Source organism: Chroicocephalus ridibundus, chromosome 1, assembly GCF_963924245.1.
Source record: "Chroicocephalus ridibundus chromosome 1, bChrRid1.1, whole genome shotgun sequence".
NCBI lineage: Eukaryota > Metazoa > Chordata > Aves > Charadriiformes > Laridae > Chroicocephalus > Chroicocephalus ridibundus.
The window spans coordinates 197,888,248-197,912,385 of NC_086284.1; the positions used below are offsets into that span (position 1 = coordinate 197,888,248).

The 24,138-nt window shown below is 44.3% G+C and overlaps 1 protein-coding gene across 5 annotated transcripts in view; it reads left to right on the forward strand.

Moving 5' to 3' along the window:
• The window catches only part of PLXNB2 (plexin B2), a 260,188-nt gene that overhangs the window by 2,848 nt on the left and 233,202 nt on the right, over positions 1-24,138 (forward strand). For 3 of the 5 annotated variants that reach the window (XM_063323324.1, XM_063323328.1, XM_063323325.1), the window contains exon 2: positions 5,718-5,820. The gene's annotated coding sequence lies outside the window, so the exon portion shown is untranslated. The remainder of the gene's footprint in view (positions 1-5,717; positions 5,821-24,138) is intronic. The other 2 variants (XM_063323326.1, XM_063323327.1) reach the window with 1 other exon arrangement.

Consider the following 24,138-nt stretch of genomic DNA (forward strand, 5'->3'; position numbering starts at 1 on the left):
CAGCACGTGGGGTTCTGGGCTTCAGAAGGACGCAGCAGACAGCGCGCCCAAACAGCCCTCCTCTTCCTCCCCTCCTCCTTCATCCGTTCTGGGAATTAGCAAGTGAACGAGGGTTTGATTTTGTTTTTTTCTTTTAGCCAAGTCTTGCTTTGTCCCTCTACCTTAAAGACCTATTCTGTAAAATATCCTTACTGATGGCACAGCCCTCTTCTGCCTGAATTTTCCTACAGATGTTATTGGAAGTGGGATAAAGGCTTTAAATAGCTTTACAAAACTGGGAGCTGTTTGCCTTGCATGCAGAAGCTCCCTAAGAACAAATCTACATTTTGAAGGGAGATCTCTTCGTGAATGCTTATTATGAACAAAAAAAAAAAAAAAATCCGGTGACTTGTTGCTAATGGGTTTGGATTCTGGCTTGATTTTGAGAAAATGATTTGCATGTTCATTTATTTTTATGAAGATGTAATACCAAGCATTTGTATTTCTGTAACGGCTATAATTTGGAACTTTTCATACACTTTTAAATTATTTATTGTATGAAGCACTGAAAGAAGATATTTATTACACTAGTGTCACATTCTGAATATTGAATCACAATTGTAAAATTAAGGTAACGAGCTTAAATTGGGGTTTGCAACTTTAAGCTCTTGCCAGCAAGCAGTTAATGGCAATGTTAACTGCTAGTAAAGTAATTGCTACCGTTCTTTTACTGTCATTTTGTTCTCACTTTCCTCCAGTCAGACTGTTTCACAGAGATATAATGAATATTCACCAAAATAGCTTGGCATTGTCACTTATGCAATTCCTCATCAGATCCAATGTGTTGATGAGCTAATGTGCACTTGATTAAACGTACTTGATTTATGCAAACAAAAACTGTAGGTCCTTCTTGAAGTAAAGTTAGCACCTGCACAGCTGTTAGTGAGATGAGAGTCTAAATAATTAAGATGGAATTAAGTAAACAAACAACCTCAATGTGGCGTTCCTCCTACTTCTTTACCTTTATCTTTTAGCTCAGTGCAGTAGTGGATATTTATTTTGGCTTTTCTGGCAGGTTTTCTCATGTACCACGGGAAGTTGTGAAGCTCAGCTTATAGTGTGTGTGGGGGGTCCTCTTCTATTTAAATAGCTACCATTAGAATAAAAAAACTTTTTAAAAAGTCACTATTAGTTATAATAAAGCCAGGGATAACTAGAATTTGAGCAGTATTACTTTTAAGAGTTTTGTTTAAGTGTGAGGCTGGCTTGGACTTGACGTTGGTCTGTTAATCCTTGTTAAAAAAAAATAAAATAGACCAACACAGCCTGAGTAAGTCATTGAGGGGGTGTCAGTTTAAAAAAAAAAACAAACCACCAGTATTTGGATAGTAAATGGTTTAACCTCCTGCTCTTTGCTTGGTCAAAATTCATGTCGGCAAAGTGGAAATAAGAAGTTAAGATAGCCATTTTATCTAACCATCAGTGGCTTAGTGTTAGAAAAAGCTCTCTAACTGTCTACAAAACTGCTCGCATCTGGCTACAAAAAGAGGCCATGGAGTCCTTGCTCCTGGAGGCCCCAGAAGATGGGTGGAGCAGGGGGAGGGCACATGCTTGCCCTGGAGCGGCAGGGCAGACTGGAGAACTGTTCAAGGGACCTTGTGGGCTTAGGACTTATTTTCTCAAGGCAGATAGCAAATTGTTTATCTGTTAAAATTAAGCGTTTCTCATTTCTGTCTCTGCAGTGAAGTCTCTGGTAATATTTAACTTTTAGATCTCGCTAAGTTTCTTTCCTTCTCAGATGGTTGAAGGAAGACTGACTTCTTGACGTAACGTCCAGGAGTGCCTGTGCTTAACAAATGTTAGTAATGATGATTAAAAAAAATTCCTAGAGCAAACTTGATGACCAGCCCCTGCTCAATTGCTCAGTCTGAGGCTGCCATAACACGGGACAGAGTCTGTCCCCAGGAATGTGTCAGCAGAGGCGTGGTCACCAGCCACGTGCTTGTTGGTACGCTTGGTTTCTCTTTGGAATTTGGCTTCTGGGAGCCGGCGCCGGTCTGGATTGATGATTAGCTCCATGAGAAGCTTTCTGGGCTTGGGAGCTTCGGCGCTCAACAGCGGACAGTGCCTTCTAAGGCATTTCCAACCTGGCTCCACCTTTGTGGTTAGCTTCCAAGTTTCTGCCTTTCCGGGGTCATGTTCGACATGCCCTCTTCCACCACCTGCCCTAGGGCAAACAGCTTTGCCGTCCTGGAAACAAGTGAAATTAGGAGTTATGATTTATTTGATGGAAGTGTGTCTTCTCCAAAAAGTTAGTTACCTAATGAAGACCTTATTTCTAGTGTTTCGCTTGCTTTTCTTGTTAACTAGCATCACTAATTTAAGGCCACGGGTAAAAAGTGGGAGCATCTTGCACTGAATGGATTTTGTATTACTTGACAGTCACAGTTTTCTTTGTTGCAGATATGTCATCTTTCTTTCTTTCCGTTAAAGTTGTTTAAAAGCCTTCTCAGACCTGCAATGAAGCAGGAAGCTGTGGAGAAGCTTTCCCCTCAGCTGTCCTTCCCCTGCTGCTGTGCTGGACCTGCACAGGGAGACCTGTTAGGAGCTCTCTGCCAGGTTAAGTACATCGGAACTGCCCGTGATCAATGTGACTTTAAATAAAAATCCATGGTATTTTTAGCACTTCAACTGAATTGTTACGGATTTTGCCTTATTAGAACAAGCTACGTTCATCCTTATTGCTGAATAGACCTGGCTAGCATATTTCTGGTTAAACTGGATTAGATCTTCGTGTCGATTTGGATCGAAGGAAGCTCTCATAAACCTGACATAAATCTTCCTGTGTCTGGAGGGATCGTTTGGGTGGTAGCTGGGTCTCCTGGAGAAGTGATGCAGAAATCAAGATTTCTCACATTTCAAGCTTAACCTTCTGTCTATAGTAATTGACTGTGCTTTAAATATGTAGAAATTTCAGAAGTGAATTCTTCGCATCCTTTTCCCTGGGGCTCTTGTTTATCTTCTAGATAGTTTAAGAAGAGATAGTACCGCTTTCTGACAGGTGTATGTAAGAGCTGTATATAAAGAAGATCTAGCTCTTTACCTTCCTAGGTGCATTACTATTTAGAATTTATGAAGGATGAGTCCTTTAACCAATGTTTGCCCAGTGGGAAAATGGTGATTATTCAGATGTATGCAGCCATAAAAGAAAGTAAAGGGCAGAAAAAGTGAAACACATTGATTTGGCAAAAAGGGTGCAACTGAAATATGAGGTGAGGTCTCCTATCCTGAATCAGAAATACAATTTAATAATCGTTGGCTTGGACTTAGCCTAGGCATACACAGCAAATAAAAGCTTCTTTCCTGAAGACATATAGTGCTTGGAATGGTTAATAGTAGTAGGCTGTGGTTTCCTTCAGCTTGTAATAGTTAGTCGCTTCCCTTTAATGGATCTGGTTATGCTCATTGCAATTGGAGGTCCAAAATATGCAGCTTCTCTCTTAAATACATCAGAAGACCGTTAATTTGTCCTTCCTTAATATGTTGCCACAACATGTGTTGAACTTACGTGCTGTGTTCATTTAATCAGTATGGTTGCAATGAACTTAATGTTGGGCCTGTTGCAATGAAAGCAAGAGTTTAACCTCTTCTATTTCCAGTCTTGTGGGATTAGTAAGTAGTTAAAAAGAAAAAGCTTTAAAAAGTTTTCCTGTGCTATTTTGATTCACATCATCAGCAATTGGACCTTTTTCCGCTCATGAACTGATTAACAGCCTGTGTGAACTGTAGTTGGGATTGAGACGCATGCATATCACTCATACTTGTATAACTTACAAACCTAGAAAAGCAACTGAAATGGGTGGCTTTTGGGATGTTTGTTTTTCCTCCCAAACATGCTAAATGGAGGTGGTTTTGTCTGAAATGCTTTTACTCAGGCAGGAAGTGTCTTTGTGAGTACTCTGAAGAAGTTTTTCAAGAGTCAATAACTCTACAACCACGAAGCTGGCTTCGTGACTGGAAATATATATATCTGCCGTGTGCTCCAGATGTTGTCTCCTTCTGCCCACCCAAGCTGTTGAGATGAAAACCCAAAAGACTTCACTTGCCTTCGCAATCCCGTAGCACTAAATGGTGGTATGGTAGGAGTTTACTTATTATTACATTGTATAAAACTCCAGAGAGATTATGTTTATTAACAGATGACCTCTTCATTTGACATTTAGCTGGGGGAAGATCTGGAAGCATTTCACAGTCCATTGTGCATTTAATTCAGTGTTCAGTAGCATTAGTGAAAATGCAGGGCAATACTCTTTTGGGGTTGTTTTTGTGTTTGGGGTGGCTTGCTTTTTTTTTTGTTTGAGGGTTTTTTGGTTGGGTGTGTGGTTTTGTTTGGGGTTTGGTTATTTTTTTTGGAGACTGTCATTCAGAGGAGCCATCAAGTCTTGCAGTTGTTTGACCATCTCACTCGGCTGTTGCTCATGGGCTGAACAAACCCTTGGGCTAAAGCATATCTTATCCTGAAAATACTGAGAAAATGAGAATCCATCTTTAAGAACGTTGTTCCTGTTTGTTTCTCCCTGTTCAGATTTAGATCTCATTTCTAATAGGAGCCTTCTATACTTTTGACTTGCATCTGTTGGTCCCTTTCAAGTCTTCTTGTGGCTCTATTAAAGCGTTTTTTATTGCTTATTTTTTGCTCAAAGATGATCAAGCAAGCTGTCAGTTGTCTGTGTGGCTTATCAGAAGGACTGAATCTTTAAATCTGATTATACATAATGCTTTTTTCCCCCCTCTGGATGCTAATTGTTTTTGCGCCTCTGCTCTGCATGTTCTCTAATTTTCAACATCTTTTTTTTTTGAGCATCAACCATGGGGCTGCACGCAGTATTTCAGTGTCATTCATTACCACTGCATACCCCGTCTGACCCCATTCAGTATTTCCGTTCGCTGTCATATCTTTGCATCCATGAACAACATTAACCCTTTTAATACCAACAGAAGCTCCGAGCATGATGCTTAGTTGCATGGCTGTGATGATCTCTGTATCCCTTTTGGTCTCCTTGCTTGTTAAGGTCATGGTCCTCTGATTACGCAAACCTTACCTGCGTTCCTTATTACTGGGCACGTAGATCTGCGTTCAGGTATCTTAAGACTATTTGGGCTGGAATGAGCCCAACTTGATGAGTAATTGAGATAACTGTGTATTACTTCCTTTCTATTTTTATTTATCATGCTACTAAACCATATAATCCGTTAATTTTACCACCAAGGACATACTTTTTTCCAGGTAGCTAGTAAAACAGTTAGGTAATACAGACCATAATTCCAGTCACTGTGAACTGCAAAAGGAGCATTGCAGTTGCATGGTGGCGTTACTTAGTGGTGACAACTTTTTTGAGGTCTTTCAGTTAACTAATTTGTCATCTATTTGGCCTATATATTTTGATATCCTGTGGATTTGGTGTTTGGTGGCTGTTATGACCCATCTTTAAATCTTCAATTGCTGTATTCAGTGTGAAATCAATAGATTTCACCTTCTTTACTCCTCCCCCTCTTGCATTTACATAGATGAAAACGAGACATTTTCTACAGTGTCTTGAGATGCCAGCCCCAAAATGAGTCCTTGCTTAGGGGGTACCCATAAACCCGCTGAGCGCGCTATTTCTCTGTGATGGCACGTGTTGCCCAATCCCTTGTCTTATGTCTTCTCTGAAGCATCTTTTCTGTGTCTCTCCCAGCAGGAACAAGTACACGTCAAAAGGCACTTCATCCTGGAAGCTATTTGCACAGAAGCCTGAGCCCCAAGAAGTCCCTTTCACTAGCGGCAGTCGTGCTGCTCAGGTGGGCTAAGAACTTATTTGGACTGAGGTTTTATGGGTTTTGTTTTTGGTTTTTTGTGTTGTGTGGTTTTTTTTGTTTGTTTGTTTTTTTAACCTCCCTTTCTTCTTCCAAAGCAGCATCTTGCTCACTTGAGAAGGAGGGGGTCCTCTTGTAGAGCACTGCGGTGCGGTTGGCTTGGTGCATCAACAAGAGCGGTGGCCGCGTGGGGTTTACATGCTTTGGGCTTCGGTTGAAATATTATGGCCTCGACTTTAGTGCAGTAATCTGGCATGAAAATGTATTTACTTTGTAACTGTCCTGGACATGTCTGATTTAATAGTGATTTTTATGCAAATTTTTGTACCTCCTGGACCTGTAGTGTAAAATGACATTAAGCAACTTGTGCGTGTGAATCATCTCCAAGGTAACTTAGTTATCAAAACATAGTATCTCAATTGCTCAGAGTAACGCTTTCCACTTCTCTAATTGCACTTTTGCAATCTGTGTTGCTTATACCGCCGCTGTTCAAATTATTGTGTACAGGTGTACTCGGTAAGGACTTTCCAATTTACTTTTCCCAGTTGTAGCAATTAGTTATTATCTTTTCGTTTTGATCTCGAGGCCTGTAAAATAAGTGAGTAAATGTAAACAGCATCCTTGAAACTAAACTCTTCACGGTATTTTTGCCTACTGATAATTTGAAGAGGCAGCCTGCGTTTTTTTGTTGTCTGTGGCATAATTAATCTACTTGAATTATACTCGAACGGCAGCTCTGATATCAGAAGAGGGTTTAGCAGCCTTGGAAGTTAGGAGCTCTTGAATGAGGCAGCACTGAAGAGTTCCTGTACGTTATTACTCAGCTTGTTGGGAAAAGAAGAGACTGGTAAATTTGTGGCCAGAAATGGCTATGTACATGCTTCCTTTCCCTCCTTCTCACAGACTTTTCTGTTTTACTCACGCCTCTCGTGTACAGTAACTTGGCAAGGCCGGTTGTTTGCTGCTGTGTCTCTGTCCCAAACTGAGATGCTTCTACACCGTGCTAATAATTCATTGGCATCGGTCAGACAAAACAGGCGTATCTGCTGGAATACCAGAAGTCTGGGCTGCTTTGTGTGTGGGTTTGGTGCCTAAAGTGCCCTCTCTGCTATACACCGTAGGTTTCTTGACTGAGGACTTCATGCGTTCTGGTTTTGTTTCTGCCTTTAGCAAGTAATTTCCTTTCTCTCTGATCTCTCTTTTTATGTTTTTTATTTTGGTATTGCCTCTTTGAGGGGGAATTTTGGGGAATCTGTAGATCAAAAATACAATTTAGTGGTAGTTTTGTCATATATAAGTAGGGCAAGTGGATGCTGCAGCATTCCTACGTCTGCAAGCTGTCCTATGTCCTCTCCCCAAAAGCCCCTATGCAAAAGCAGACCTGCAGCCCCAGATTTCCGGACTTGAGCAAAGCCTTCTACAAAGTACTTTCACATCAGGCTCTCCGTACCCACGAGAGGACTTGGCACAGGGCAGCGTTTCTGTTCCGAGTGGGTTCGGAGCGTGCACAGCCCAGCATTTGGTGATAGGAAGTCTTTGGTGGCAGCTCTGCTGTAAGTAATTCCTGCCATCGTTGGCCGAGAGCTGCTTCGTTGTGCTACCATGAGTGTTTTGTGGAGCTATGAACTGGACAGGAGAGCTCATCTGGCATTATGCTAGATTATATGTAGTTGTTATATGGCTTTGGGGGAAAAAAAGAAAAATATTTAGAGGTTTCACTGCATATCTGATGTGTTTCACAGCAGGGCCCTGCAAGCACGTTATTTTGCAATGTTGGATTGAGAAGCTGGAAGGCCAAAAAAAAAAAAAAATTCAAGACCTACTTAAACTAATTTTGTTGCCAAATTCTTTGTGTTACCAAGCCCCGCCTGTGTCTGTAGCTCTCTTCTTTTCCTGCCCATCCCCTCCTGGGTGGCCTTATTAGTCAGGGAAGAGGAGAATTTTGCAAACAAAGTTCAGGTGTTCATCTTGTGCTTTCAATAGCAGCCATGCCCCCGTGTAGCTTGGCTTCCATTGGGAATAATATGAGGTGGCTTTCAGCTGAATACAGCCGGTTTGCATAGAACTGGCTAGTGCCTTTATTCTCTATGGGTGCCCTAAATATCGTGTCCGTATGTGCTTTGTGGGGGAGCTTTCTCAGTACCTGTTGGTTTTCTTTCCGAGTTAATGACCTCCCGTGCACTGCTGGCGTACTCCGTAGTGTTAACCATGCACATAGTCATTTCCTTTTCCCTCTTACCTCATTTTAGAAGACTTTGCTCTTGAATCTTGTAAATGGGGTGATAATTTCAAAGCAAACAGCTTCCAGTCCTTTCTTGCCAACTTCTGCCCACAAGGTATGCAAAGTAAACAGCAGTTAGGAAATTAGTTATGTACCTTCCCTCCTAGTGCAAGGCATCCCAGGATGGCTCGTAGCTCTTTAAGCAATGAATAAAGGGAGAGAATGAGATTGGTACACCCAAGTTGTGTTTTAATGTATGGAGCTATTGCACAGATCATTCACATTCTTAAGAAGCTTTAGGAAAACCTTGTAAAATGTGAGGCTTTAAAAAAACACTCCACTATTCGTGTATTGAACGTAAAGATGTTTTATTGCTTACGGGAGTGAAAAAAAAAATCAAAATATCAAGGATGGGGTGGAAGAAGTATAGACAAATTTCTTCACATATAAAAAAAGAACTTTGAAGCAGACTTTACCTGAGTATGAGGGTTCTTACCTTTGTTAGGCTCTTGGAGGAATCTTAGAAGGATTTCCAGTTGCTACCGTGATGTTTTTTGGTTTGATTTGGAAACCGTGGGTCTGGAGGCTGGAATGGTGGGTACACAGCAGTCCGCAGGGTACTATGGCTGCAACAGGATACGCAGATTTGTGTATTTGCTCAAGGAGAGACGTGTAGGCAACTATTAAAAAATGTGACTTTAAAAAGTTGATAAAGAAATGGTTAACACTTAATATATTTAGCTCCAGCCCAGTTACTGAACAGCCTTTGCCAATTGAGCAATAGGTAAATTTGTTAAATGTGAAAACTCGACCTGAGGTTATCGACCCGGAGGCTCAGCTACAAGGGGATGGCGCGGCTGTAAAGAGGAATAACCATTATGTGATCTCCTCCAAATGAGAGAGGGCAGGTCCCGAGTGTACGAGGCTTGCAGGAATTCAAATCAACAGTCGAATTATAATCTAATGAGGCCGGGAGCAGAAACACAACTTCCATTTAAAGCTCAGGCGTGTGGCAGCACAAGTAGAAAGCTGGAGCCCACCCGTCCCAGAAGAAGACCCTTCATTAGCAATTTCACTCCCTTGTCATGCTTCGAAAGGCAGTATTATAACCCAGGGCTGTTCTCCTTCACAGATTTCTTAACACTTCATAAAAGTAGCTATATGCGTGGAGTGCTCTCTACTCCTTTTCAGAAACAGGGTCTCGGTTATTTAAAATAAAAAATAAATTGTATGTATTCTATACAACATGTGTAATATATTTTATAGTTACAACTGATGTGTTTTTAAAGGAAAATATGCTCTGTTATGTGAAAACTTTCCCTTCATGTTTCCCAAGTGAAGGTTTTGAAACTCGCTGAAGGTAGGGCTTTTTTAATAGAAATTCCTTGAGTAACATAAATGTTAACTCAAAACACCTGAAAGAATGTAACATTTCTGTCTTCTGGAATATTTCAGTTGTACTTGTGCCAAATTCAGAGCAGTGAACTCAGCTGTAAGGGGCTAGTTTGGCTGTACTTGTAGTCCCTTGACTGCATGAGCTGAGTAATTTATTATTTTTTCTAATACAGATTTAATGTTAAGCTCTTATGTTTACCTGAAAGGACAGAAAATACTACAGTTTGAGTAAATTCTATATATATGTATATATTAGCCACAAGGAAAGGATGATGTATTCTTGGAATAATTTCTTTTTAAATAGTTGTTCTTCAATAAAGCATGAGATCAAACATCCCAAACCACACAGTAACTTTTTTTCCTCTGTAGTTCAAATAAACCTCACCTCAATTGACTTTTTTCTTTTTTTTTTTTTTTTCTGAGTGAAATTATGAATATCTTCTTTGCAAACCTAAGAGAGGCGAGGAGTTGAGGTAGCCTTCTGCTTACCTTAGCCCCCGTGAAGCAGTGACTGCTTTGTGAGATTTGACTCAGCATCTGCTTTTTACCTGTGAATCGTTAATGAGGTTAAAGCTGTCCAGGTAAATGCAATTACACATGCGATGCAGATCGTACCAAAGGCAGGAGATAAGCAGTCTGGAAGCTTTGTGGCTGAACTACAAATCATCAGAGTAACCTTCTTTTTAGTACATACCCGTTCCCATTCTCTCCCCATCTCCTGGGGAAGAAAAGGCAGCCATAGTCAGTGGGACAGACTGTACCTTCGTGGCTTACATTGTGCAAAGATCAGCAAGGCATGTAGGAATGCAGATTTTTATTTATTTTTTGTCCCCTGAGTGGCTGTTTGAATGGCTTTCCTCTTGCTCTGTGGTCAGAGAAGACAATGTCTTACCTACCTCTCTGTCACAGTTACAATAGCTCCTTTTTTTGCAGAGTTTAAAGATGGTTCTTTTTTCCTTCGGATTGTGTATGCTGAGTATAGTGAGGACAATATGTTTCTTTTTCGTCCTTTCTTCTGGAGAAATCTGGCAGCATATTGCTGAGTACTGGGAAGGTTGGCTAATGGGAGCAATCCTTACAGCCGCTTCATATTATTTGGCTGTTTGAAGCAAGGGATAAAAAAACTAGATGGCCTCTGGGTTGGGTTTTATCTCTTTGGTGTGATGAGGCTGCAGATGTGAAAGTTTTGAGAATGCTTTAATATTTTTCCTGTTTCTAATTCTAGTTACTAATATCTGTGTCCTACTTAAATAAGGTGGACCCACGTACCTCAAACTGAATAGCTGATTACAAGAAAATCAGATTGCTTTCCTCAAGTGAGCAGTTGTGCAAACTCAAAACATACAGAAAAGATGAATTAACCGAAGGTGTGGAGATGGAGCACACCAAACCTCAAGCTGCCTGCGGGCAGGGTGTACTTTTGAGAGAGAAATTCACTTTCTCCTTTAGATTAGAAAGAAAGGGGGATTTGATCCCCTGTGAAGGTGGAAAAAGCATGATGCTGCTTCATGCTCCCACTTGGGAGTTCTTCGTCGTTAGATCCTTTTTCAGAAAAGGAGCTGGCTACCATTTTCCAGGAGAGCAAAGTGAAGGACGAGGGTGTACTTATTTGCCCAGGATCAGGACTGGGGGTTTATCCCCCAGGCCTGGCAGATCCAGGAGTAGAAATCGTGTGTGCAAAGGACCCTCTAGGGTCTCCTCCTGGCTGAAGAATGACCCTCAGGTGGTGGTTTGGACTTATATTGTACATAAATTGTATAACTTCAACTAACAAGAACACACTAAGATTACACCGAGTGGATGTTTACACAAGAAAATTAAATTGTGAGTCTGTACAACTGGGTCCGATTAAAATAAAGTGTCACCACATCAATCATGAGCAGAGGCACGTGAAGGAAATCCTCTACCAGCGTTCCTCGGGAGCGCTGCAAATGCCTCGCTGTTCCTGGAGTGCAAAATCATTCCTCTCCCCTAAAGAGCATCCAAATGCTTTTAATATTGACCAGGAGATTAAAAAAGCCCAAACAACTAAGCGTAAAGCTTGGATCCTATTACTGTATTGAATAGCTATTAATATGGCTGCTGTGGGAGAAGTGGCAGGAGAGGAAGCGCAGCTGCCTATAGCTGCAAACTTCAGAGCTTCTAAAGTTTTAAAATGCTCCTGCTGCTTCCTCCCACGTCAATACTACCTGCCACCCTCTATTTGTATTTTGTGCGTTGACTTGGGAAAAGATTTGATTTGACCCTACAGCACAGCTTGAGGAACCGGCTGTGCAGAATATTAATATCTGATCTTGTTTCATTAACATCAATTTCAGGCATGCATTCCAGAGGGGGTTAATATTAAGCTGTTTTTAACCGCGGCAATATTGTACAGATTCCTAGACCGAACGCACCAGCTGGTTTGCGCTAGATTTTACGGTGCAGGAGACAAGAAACAGGCTTCCTCATGGAAAGGGAACGTGGCAGTGGAAGTCCTGGAAGCGCGGGGAGGCTGTGGGCGCTGGGTGGGATGTCTTGCTCTCACAGAGAGGTCTGGCAAAGGCCAGGCAGGAGACCAGAGGGATGGCTGGTCTTGGCTGTGCTCTCTCCTTGGATTCTGACACTGCTGCTCGCCTCAGGTTCTTCATCCAGATCCCACCTCGGCTCGCTTGTGGACTCGTGTTTGCCCGTCTCCCATTGCGAGTCCGCAAGCTTTCAGCAGGGATGTGTGCCTGAGCTGGCTTGTGGCCACCTGCCCCGCTCCCTGCGCCCACCGAAACCAGCGGTGGTTGTGCGGCCACTTGCTGGGCATTGAAGCAGCCATTGCAATGACCTGATCTCTTGTGAGACCGCTAAATGAGGTCCTTAGACATTTTTTATTTTTTTTTTATTTTCTTTTTTTACAATTCAGATAAGCAGCCTTGGAAGAAGTGAATGAACCATATCCTTCTCTCTTTCTCCGCTTTTTCCACCACATAAAGTGGCATAATTAGGTAGCAGCTATATTGTTTTACAAATGCCTCTATGCGTGAAATTAGTGTGCTTCCAAAAAAAGCCCTAAACCAGGAAGGCTCTGCAATGTTTGTTACAGTAAGTTAGGCCTGTGACATTCTATCCTCTGAGAAATATTCCTGCATAGGATCTAGTTATCCAGTTCATCAACATGCATAATTTCTTCCACTACTCCTAGCTTTCAGTCGAGATCGGATTTTGTGAAGATGTCTGCAGAGGAGTTTTATGTATTGAGCCATACGAAAAGGTTAAAAAATTGTTATCGCAGGAGCCGTGGAAAGCTATAACATAAACGCTCGCTGCTTTAAAATATGAAAAAATGGTGCCTTTTAAATATCAAAGGGATTAGTATTAATCCAGCACTTGTGATTTTCTTAAATCATGTTATTTGCATAATAATACTCACCACCTGCTATATCTTCAAAGCGCTTTTCAGGCATTAACTAATTGATCTTTGTAACACCCCTGTGATGTAAAGACCTGTTATTATCCCCACTCTGCAGATGTGGAGACCAAGACCCAGAGTAGCTGAGGGAACTTGTTGGGCGCAGGGCTGAGGCGGTGGCATCGCGGGCGCCGGGTCCCTTTTGTCACGTCCTCCGGCCGTTCCCGCTCACAGCACTTCCAGGGGCAGCCGCACTTTCTTCTTGCCTGCCTTTATTTCAGGACAAAAAAGGCACCGAGTTATTTCTTTGTGTCTTTGGAGGGATATTGTTGGGGGATGTTTGCTTGTTTTGATTTTTGAGGGTTTTTTTGCTAAATGATTTTGCTCTGGTTTTTAGTCACCCTATAGTCAAAGACATGTTAGACGGAAAAGCTTCTTACAGCTCCTTATTGTCTGTGTGCACCACAGCGATATTTGTTGAGAGCTTTTAAGCACATTTTTCTTTGTTCCGGACTCAGTATGGTCTTGCTATTAGGAGCCTTTTTTGGTCAAATTTGCCCCTGCTTGTCAGAATAAGAAATTACAAAAACGAGAAGTGACAGTGTGAGTTGCCCATCGTTATGAGATCTCACTACCTGTTCCCGTCCCGCGGTGGCAGTGAGCGGCAGTGCCCAGGTGCTGCCAGAGGAGCAGCTGGTGTCCGCAGCGAGGGATGCTCGGGCGGTGGGAAGCTGGGGCCGTGCTGCCGCTGGGACGGCAGTGCCTTCCCTCCCTGTGGGACATCTGCCTCCCGGTTTTCCTGTGCCGTGTGTCTCTGGGAGTCACGGGCGCGCATTGTCCCAGCCCTCGGTGGGTGGCCTGTGGGTCCCCCCGACCTCCACTGCCTTCAGACCAGAGCTTAGTAAAACACCGGGTGGGCCTTGATAAGTGTCACCTACGTGGAGCAAAAATAGGGCAAAAAATGGAGGACGGGCAGGTGTCACACACCGAAGTCAAAGAATAGATATTAAAATCTCTTTCACGGGTAATAATCTGAGTGGGAGTTTAAAATGGGGTATTAAAAATACATATTGCGGTCTCTTTCATCTGGCAATGTCACTTTAATACTTAGTGCGAGGGCTTAATATTAAAGTGTATGGATTTGTTTTTACAGATGTTTCAGCAGTGTTATCTCCAAGCAGGAAAATAAATCTTGGTGGTGGAGCACTCGGAGCCCATCAGCTCAGGCTCAGACTAAACCATAGGAAAAGCCCGTGTCACGCCAGATTTCAGGAGAGGATTTTGGATAACGTATGGTTTCCCAAGTGCAGTGCCCGGGCCCCTGCGAAGGCTGCAGCAGCGGCAAAGTGGCAGATTATGTCAACAAGTTAAGGACACGGTTACATAGATTGGCTGTAGTTATTCGGCTAAGCAGGGGGCTGGGGGAGGCGAGGAGGGGGAGCACAAGTCACTCTGAATTCCTTTGTACTCCGGCCGGGACAGATGGGCTGTAATCTCTCTTCACGGCACAAATTACAGGGTTTCCAGACCCTCAGATGCTTGTGGATTGTTGGCTTCTTTTCACTCCCTCGAACGTCATTTCCATACAGCCTGTGTTGGCCCAGGGCACAAACAGATCTGGCTTCAGGTGAGAGTGTCCCTTGTCCCATGAGGTGCGCTCTCCATGTTTTATGGCATCTTCAGGTGAAAAGGATGAAAGCAAAGAGTCCCCATATGAAACACTGCTCAGAGAGAGAAGGGCAGCTGACAAGAGGGAGGAGAGAGGGCAAAGACCTGGTCGTGCTCCGAGTGATGCTTGGCAGTCAGGGAAGCACTCCAGTGCTGATTAACCTCCTAATGATGTGTTTGAAGACGGAGAAGCGGAATAAAGGGTAGATCACTTGGCAAGAGGCAGGGCTGGAAGCACAGGGCAGGGCACGGGGGACAATGTGAGGCAGTCAGGGTCTGAGGAGGCTCGTGGGAGGCATCATTCGAGCTGTGCTCCCCTGGCAGGGATGCGTGCAGCGCCTGGGAGAAGGGTTTGGCCATGGAGGTCCCCAGTGCTTCCAACCAGCCATGGCAGCACATCTCTGCCTCCTTCCCCACCAGAAGACAGGGCTGCCCTCGTGCCGGTGGGAGCCGGCTGCTCCGAGGGCTTCAGGGGGCAGTCGTCATGCTCACAACCACATCAGATTACTATTTTTATTTTGTGGCCGAGGGCACAACGACTTGGTCGCCTTGTTGCACCTCTTATGCCTGGGGAGACCTGAGGGAAGAAACGACGGCAGCTGACTGCGGTGCTGCTGGGGCCGGTGGCGAAGCAGAGGTCGAGCTTCCCTTTATCGTGCTCAGCAAATGCTTTCTGGCCTCTGAAGGGACCAGAGCGAGTGGGAACTTGTAACCCATCTTCCCTTTCCTGCTTTTGCTGCTGAGGGTAAACATGGACCATCAGATCATGTCAGAATTACAATGTGGACAGTGATGGCTTCCAAAACATCAAAAAGGGCTGTGCGCTCTCTCTCCTGAATTTTTTTCTTTTTGATCTGAAACTCCTCAAATGTAGAGTTTCTCTGGACCACAGATGGTAGATGTACCGAAAGGAGTCTGTAGACTTCTTATTTTAACATACTTCTTGTAATCAGGGCAAAAAGCTTTTAAACCCAAATCCATAATGTCTCTGCCCCTCCCCCGCTTAAATTAATCAAAGGAATAAAAATATTTTTGCCACTCAAACTTACGTTTGAGACTTGGGATTAATTTTTTTAAGCTTGGTGTTTATGAAGGGTGCAGGGCTGTCGGCAGCGATGAATGACATCCTGCATATGTCCAGCTGAAGCTTCTCCACAGCATCCCATCAGAGGGCCTCGTGTCTGGACGGCAGACAACATCAGATGCGATTTATTCCTGGCCTTTGGATCAGGCAGCACAAATGTTATTTTATTTTTTTCTTACTGTGGATACATACTCATTTATGGGACTGTGATGATAACTTTCCAGAAAACCTGGGCATGTATCAGATGATGATTACTTTTGATCTCCTTTCTGCTGGGCTGTACTGAACTATCAACCCATGGGAGAGGTCTCAGCAAACTCAGTTTATTTAAAAGAATATTTAAAATAATGGAAAACGGGTTTAGGGAGGGATCTGAAGAGGCCGTATACAGAGTCCATCCTCTGTTGCAAGGCAGAATCAGCTGTAGTTAAGCCATTTGTTATAGGTGCTTGTTGAACCTCTTCTCCAGACCTCTGACAGGGAAGACTTCGTAGCTGTCTATTCTTATGCTCAACTGTAACTACCGTGAAGTTTTTCCTGATGTTTATCCTGCAATTCCTGGATGCCATTTAGGTCTCTTGTCTTTAATAGACATGGTGAATAGTTCATTCCCTTCCTCTGTGAATAATTCCTCTCTATTTGTGTACTCAATAAAAGCTAAATCACTTGCCAATAATTCTTGGGCCCTTGAAACAGCGAGAAAGCAAGCTTTTAAACTGTTTAAAGTTCTCTTCAGAAATAACGCTGCTTTGGCAATTTATACAGCCTTGAACTTGTTTGTGAGCTGACTCTATAGACTCTGTTACTGGCTAGGTTCGTTTAGTAAACTTTTTAAAACCTCTCACCTTCTAAAAACCAATTGTTTCCAGGCTGGGGTTATAAATGGAGTTCTGTGCCTCTCACTTGTTTAATTTTGCTGTGAACAAAAATGCTAGTGTCTTCGTTCAAGGGCCTGCCTTGCTTTGTACCGGCTGATTTACAATACAATGTGTAAATATAGTAGCAGCCTGGAACAAAGGAGAGCCTGTTTATCCAAACAAATTTGAGGGTGAGGGTGAAGAGGTAAATTGCAGCCTGTTCACTGAACTGCAGCTTGAAAGCAGAACGAAACAACTGCGCGGGGAAACGTGATGGGCACAATGATCCTCGGGGGTTTTCGGCCCAGCGTCCCTGTAATTTTAGGGTAGCGCTGGCCCAAAGAGCCAAGGCGAGCTGTCGGGACGCCCGGGTGCTTCCTGGCCCTTTGGAGGAGCTTCGCCGGCGATTAAAGTTGTTCTTTTTCTTTTTTTTTTTATAGCCGGGTTTTGTGTCCTGCTTGGAGCGGTTGTTCTTCTGTAGGCAGTTGTGTGGAGTCCAATGTAACCTCTTGGCAGGTCTCGTCGCCGCAGTTCCCCTGTCTGTGGCGTTTTAGTCAATTGCTTCTACTTGTCCTGAACGAACGCCAGCAAACACATTTCTTGGCTTTAAGTATTCTGGGTATTTTGGCCTTATTGTTAAGCTTGTGTATTTCAGCTATAACAGCTAAGTCTATTAGCAAAGAGATTAAATTGTGTAGAAGTTATATTGCCTTGTCCAGACATGAAAAATAAATTGTTAGAAATGGGCTTCCATCCAAAGTGTGGTCGCTCCTGGAAAATAAATTGGACAAAAGTACTCACTGCGGCGCTTTGCTGAAAGGCCTGTGCCTTGCACACTCCCTTTTTGCGCTTCCTATAGATGAGTTCACTACCTAATTACAAAAAACATTAAGGAGAATCACCTATTCAAGCTGGATCAATTCATATTTATAGCGCTTCCTAACTTTGGCTGCGATAAGGGTCCCGCTTGCTGAAAATCTACTTTTTTTCTTCCCTCCCCCCCCCTCCCCCGCTTCTGCTACTGTGTAACAGCTTGAAACAGTGATTTTCAGAGCAGGGAAGGTGGGTTGTACCTGGGATGTGAATGGGGTGAACCCTCCTTTAATGCAGCTCACCAGCTGCTGGGCTCCGTCGCCTCCTGCGTGCTGTGTAGTATTTACTGTCCTATCGAGCAACGGGAAGTTTCATCTGTCCTTTGTTTTCCTGCCCATTAAGTACAAAATTCATTTCGGTTTTGCAGAGCCTGCTTCTAAACTTTCCCGAGTTATAAATTATGGCTTTTCTGAAATCTTCAGCCTTGCCTGTGGGAAGAACACTTTAATTTGGTTTAACAGTAGATGAGTAATCTAGCTACACATAGTGATTTTTCAGTTCAGCTGCAGTCAGCTTCTTACTCCAACTGTTCCACTAAAATTTCAAAGGCGGCAATCTATTCCCAGCCAGCCTTGTTTATCCTTCTCTTGATTTTTCTTGTTCTCTTCTTGGTCTGTGACACTGAAGAGAGCTCTGTCTTATGAAGCATGTGTGCGGTATTCCTGTTAATGGTTTTCAACACAATTTTGTTAAGTCGGGGTGCTGACCTGGTTCTGCTTCATTCAGCCCTCGCCTAGTATTTTATCGTGGAGACTCAAATATTTCATGCTTGCCATTTCAAAACAGATTAACAGCATCTCTTAAGGAATAGATTTTAACTTCTCATGTCTGTTTTGGCCCTTTCCTGTGCGAAACTGGGTCAGCGTTTGTTAAACTAGTTTGTCTTGTTCTCCGTACACCTAGAGCACGAAGCCAGGCTGAAAGCTCTCGCAGGTTCACTCTGCAGCTCTTTTACATGCGCACAAATTTGAAATGCATCCTTTAAACGTCGGTGAGCTCTGTTCTGCAGGTGGGTGGATGGACGGGACGGAGAGACGTCAGAGCTGACTGATGTCTGGGTGCACAGGGGGCGGCTGCCCCGAGGGCAGCGGGGAAGCTCCCGATGTGGGGCGAGGGAAGCGGGATACCCTGGTGGTGCGGGAGCTGCCGCCCCGCGAGGTACTGGCGGGTCAGCAGATGGGATGCGCTGCTGTTGAGAAGCTTGTTTTTTATTCCTGTAATTAGTAGGTAAGGTTAATTTACTCCCGAGAATGTGTAAGAGGGAGGCTTGGTCTTCAGAGACTGCTGCCTGCTGAAGGCGGGGAGGGGAGCAGTTGTTTTGTTTTAAGCAGCTAAGCGTGATACGGACCGTTTCCTGATGGAGGGACAGAAACATCTTCATAGCTCTTGTTCTAAAAAGCTTTGAGAAGGCTGTGGGCGATGGGTCAGCCCATAAACGTTATTAATTTCATGTGGAGTGGCGAAACTTCCTGCTGACTTAGGTAATGTACCCACTGAGCTTGGATAAAAGGTTAGAGATGGCAATTATGGAAAAATCCTTTTCCGTTAAGCTTTTCTAAGCTTAACCAAGCCACTGTCAATAATTACTCTTTTTTCCTTGCTATTGTGGACTGAGTCTAATCCAGACTTGGCTTATTTAATTTTTTTATTGCTTGAATGTGCACGCTCAAGCTACATGGAGAATATCAAGCTACATTGGGTACACACTGAGCAAATGCATTTGCTGGACGTACCTGGTGTGTTAAGCAGTGAATAGATTTACAGTATGTTTGTAAGTGGTCATAATTGGGCTGTAAAAGTGCGTGGTCTTGCGCTTTTTATTTCTCCCGTTATCTCTGAAGTTGAACAAGGCATCTTGCAGAGTGGCATCGGGGTGGAGGAGGGGTTCAACCAGAAGGGCCAGAAATAGAAGCTGTTTGTTTATGCCAGGATTTTTATTCTCTCTTCTTCCTACTCCCTTTCTTAGGGGTAGTCTTATGTATTCCACCCACTCTCATTCCCTTCTGGTGAATGTGTGTGGATATGCTCCAGGACCATATGTGCTCATAGATACATACTTCAAAGGAAACTCTAGACCGCCTGGAGAAGCTGCTTGAGTTTAGATGAGCCCTGAATTTGCCGGCTGCTACAGCATTTCTTTTGAAGAACCGCATGGCAGTGCTTTTCGGCACCTTTATACACTGATGAACACCCTCACCCTCCAAAACAAGTGAGCTGCTGATACACATACTCTGCATGAACTTAACCAAGCCAAATTTCACCTCAAGGCATCAGCTCAGCTGGGCTTTTTGGTGGCTAGCTGACACGTATGGATCACACGATGTATTTGCCCAAGAGTGAGGATAACGTGAAGTTGTTTCTTGTTTCCCTGCTCCATGCACAGTGATTTCTTTAAAGAGGACTTTCCCAAGCAGCTTTCCTGGAACAGCAGGCACTTGCCCCAGCTGATTCAGGGACACTGCCTTACTAAGTTGTTATTTCTAGGTACTGAGGATTCTGGCCGTGTCTGCTCTGCTGGGGCTATTCTTGGTTAGATGTCTACTTTCTGTTTGACAGACCTCTGCAGGTTCTTGGTGGCTTCCATATCATTTGTGTGCTGTTAAACCGGATATGCTAAATGTGCTCTTGGTTGGGGAATGCAGGGGCATCTGGTGCAGATTTCAGCATCCTTTTTCTTCCAAAAAACAGAATTGCACAATAGCTGCTCCATTCTAGCAGCAGCAGCTGTTGAGCTTCCACCATACTCATGTTAAATGTTTGCCAGGAGTTGTCCATTAAGTTTTCCAATATGAAACATTGATCTTTCATATGAAAGCATTTATTTTAAAAAGTCTTCCTACCTATTTTTATAGATATTTGGTCCACGGCTCCTGAAAAATGAGTGATTGTACCCGACAGATGCTTCAACGGACTTTTATGTATCATCTTTCACTCTCTAGGTGCTCTAATCCATGGTGCTGATCTTCATTAATTTGTTTCTGTAGAAGCAAGTTTTGTATCCCAGACAGGCTGATCTTGTTTGTAGCTAGCTGGAGGTAAGGGAAGGAAAACAGTTTGATTTTTCACAGGTGTTGCCATGCAGTCATGCATTCCCTTCTCCAGCCTTCACACGTTGGTCAGCCATGAAATGCAGCACGCGAGGGCGTGCATGGGAACTGTCAGCTAAAAAAACCCACCCTCTCTGAAGGTAGGGAATTGGTCACATTAGGGATGAGCAGTCTTGCGTGCTCGCCTCTGAAGACAGCGGCATGAAATTGCCTTTAGACACTTGACAACAGCAAAAGAAAATGACTTCTCCCCCTTGCCCTGCCTTTGGAAAAGCATGTTCTTGTTAGCCGGGCTGCTCGTAAAGGTGTGATTCTCTTTGTTATCCCTAAGATGATCTGCCGCTGTGCTGGGGGGGCTTCTCGCCTCCCCAACCACGTACTTGTTTCCCTGTTATCCGCGGCTGGTGGAGTGTTTGTGTTCACAGGATCATTTGTTTACAAATGATATCGTTTCTCCTGAGACTACACCTCCTGATGATGATCAATGGCTCAGTTGCTTTTAATAAAGCTGAGGCAGTCAGAGACAGGAATTCTTTTGAAGCTGTTGAGGCCTCGTCTGAGTCATATAATACCTTAAATGAAAACAGAGCAAATAGGAAATGTAGAAGCGAATGACAGGTGTTGGCAGGAGGGATGTTTAGGAAGTTTATAGCTTTCACGGCTTTCTTTTCTGCTCAGGGCAGATGATTGCTCTGCCTTTAGGCACAGACAAGCTGCAAATGAGAAGATGGTGGAGGAAAATGGCTAGCAGTGGCAGGGATGTGAGTGATGGGTCTGACCCAGTGTATCTTCATTTTGCAGCATGGGCAAAGCTCCTCATTCTGCTGGACCAAGTTCAGCGTTTGATGCTGACACCCTTGGCCCTGGTAGGGGGGACACAGGATGGGGCTGGCTGAAGGCCAGTGCTCAGCAGCTCAGCTTCCCACAAGGAAGGGTCTCCTAGGACCTCCAGTAACGATTAGCTCCAGGATGCTCTGGTAGGTATTGAGTGGTTTGGGGGTGTGTTTGGAAGCCGATTCTGTAGACTGTAATACATATTCCTGTATGTTTCAATCTCCCCCAACCTCCCTACCTGTGTGTCTGTACGACAGTTTAACTCTTTTGCCAGTTCAGGCTGTACACAGGCTTTTGTCAAGCTAGCAAAGCAATGGCGCTTTTCTGCAGAGGCCATAAAAGTGGATCTTTAGATATGACATTTAACTTTTTCTTTAATAGGAATAGATACATAGGGGTGAATGCTGAGTGAGGACATCCCTATTCTTCGCTTTTCCGATAATATGAAATTTAAAGGTGATACGTTTTTGGCCTTTAAAACTCTTCTAGGCAAAAGAGCTCTTCAGATGCTCAAAAGAGATTCAGTTTCAGGAAAAAAAAAAAAGTAGAATGTGTGTTGTGCTGGCTCGTTTATTTTTGTAACCCTGCGCCTATGCTAATGTGCTGTAGAAGATGCGGGCTCTTCTTTCCCTGCTCACCTTCCTATCCCATAAGCCTCCAAGCTTTTTGAACCGGTGCATGTTTTTAGCTCTTAACATCTCTTGCTTCCGTGCCGTGCTGCTGCATGGATAAACAGTTGACTGGCGATACTACCCAGGCACGGCCGTGGCAAACGGCTTATTGTTTTGCTGTCAGCTGGGTGTCACTTTCCATGGCACCTGGTATCTGACCACGGTTTGAGAGCCACTGCCCTGGTCCTGGTGGATTTGCACGCTCTTATACAACTAGTGAAGTGCACTACTGGCTTTCCACCTTCAAGATGAGATCTTACTGTGCGTGGGGAAACTTAGTCTGGGTATTGGCTTATGCTAACCATTGTTGATAATAATGTTAGGGGACAGACTGATGTGGGTTTGATTTCCTGAGATCACAGCATCACACAGAACGGTTGAGGTTTGGAAGGGACCTCTGGAGGTCATCTGGTCCAACCCACCTGCTCAAGTAGGGAACCCTAAAGCCACTTTTCCAGGACCATGTCTAGATAGGTTTTGATTATCTCCAAGTATGGAGACTCTGCAAACTTTCTGGGCAACTTGTGCCAGTGTTCGGTCATCCTCACAGCGGAAAAAGTGTTTCCTGATGTTCAGAAGGAACTTCCTTCAATTTGTGCCCATTGCCTCTGGTCCTGGCACTGGGCACTACTGAAAAGAGCTTGGCTCAGTCCTCTATGCCCTCTCCCTTTGAGTATTTATATACATTGACAAGATTCCCCCCCAAGCCTTTTCTTCTCCAGGTTGAATAGTCCCATCTCTCCCAGCCTTTCCTCATAGTAGAAATACTCCAGTCCCTTAATTATACTTGTGGCCCTTCATTGAACTCTCTCCAGTATGTCCATGTCTCTCTTGTACAGGGGATCCCCGAACTGGACACAGTACTCCGGGTGTGGCCTTACCTCTCTCAACCTACTGGCAACACTTTGCATCCCAGGACACCGTTACCCTTCTTTGCAGCTGGGGCACATTGCTGGCTCATGTTGAAGTTGGTGTCCACTGGGACCCTGAGCTCCTTTTCTGCCAAGCTGCTTCCCAGCTGGGTGGCCCTCAGCATATACTGGTGCATGGGGTTGTTCCTCCCCAGGTGCAGGACTTGGCACTTCACCTTGTTGAACTTCATGAGGTTCCTGTTGGCCCATTTCTCAGGCCAGTCAAAGTCCTTCTGGATGACAGCACAACCATCTGGCGTATCAGCCACTCCTCCCAGTTTTGCTGAGGGTACATTCTGTCCCATCATCTAGATCATTGGTTGATGAAGATGCCGAACAGGACTGGACCCAGTATTGACCCATGGGATACACTGCTAGTCACTGGCCTCCAACTCAACATCATGCTGCTGAAGCATATGAGTTTTCTCGTGGTGGAGTTTGGGTGGCAGAGAGGTGGGATTAAAAAGCACCTTGACTGGCTTCTGCTGGGGGGCTGAGAGAAGCTGGTGTGAGTGAGGAGTGGAGACACGGGGAGATGTGTGGCAGTGTTCACAAGAAGTCTTGCTTGACAGCTAGGGGGGAGGTTTTGGGGGGAGAGATCTGTGTTCGTCTTTTAGGTTATTGCCAATTTGTACATTTTTATCACTAGTCTTGAAAATAGTTTATCCCAAGCTTAAATTCCCAGCTTCTGGAGTCAAATGGCTGAGGGAATGTCAGCATTTTCTTAAAAGAATAATAATTTCCTTATTCCTGGGATTAACTTGAGAAGGTATGTCAAGGTAAATCCAAGTGCTTAAAAATGAAAGGTAAATAAAAACATGAGTTATTTGCCACTTGTGGACCTGGGACTGTCAGTATGGCTGGAGCCTGGACTGCTGTGTAGCCTGCACAGCCCAGTGCCTGGGTGGCTCGGGGGCTGTGAGACCGCAGGCACGCGGTGACGAAGGCTCGCTGCTGGCAGGGCACATGCGTTGTGTTGTAGTGCGCATCGAGCCGGTGGGGTTACCTCCCAGAGACCTTAATACGCTTGCAGTCGTCCTTTGTCTGCGAAAGTAGCTGTCAGGCTGAGTGCTGTTCCCCCTTTTTTGTGGGGCAGGGTGGAGTTCAGTGGTTTCCATCCCGCCCGCAGTTCCTTGTGCCTCTCTTCCCTCCTTCCCTGCAGCTGGCGGGTGCTGCTTCCTCCCCGTGCTGATTCAGCTTCTGGCGTGGCTGCGCTTTGCGCCAGACCTCTGAGGTGTTTTGATTTGGGGGCGATTTGTTTGGGTTTTTTAAAAGAACACGGTGCTCTTTCGGAGGTTTCATTTTTAAACTCCAGGTGTGAAGGCGCACCCGGCTTGCCTGTGGTTAGGCAAGCAGCTGAACT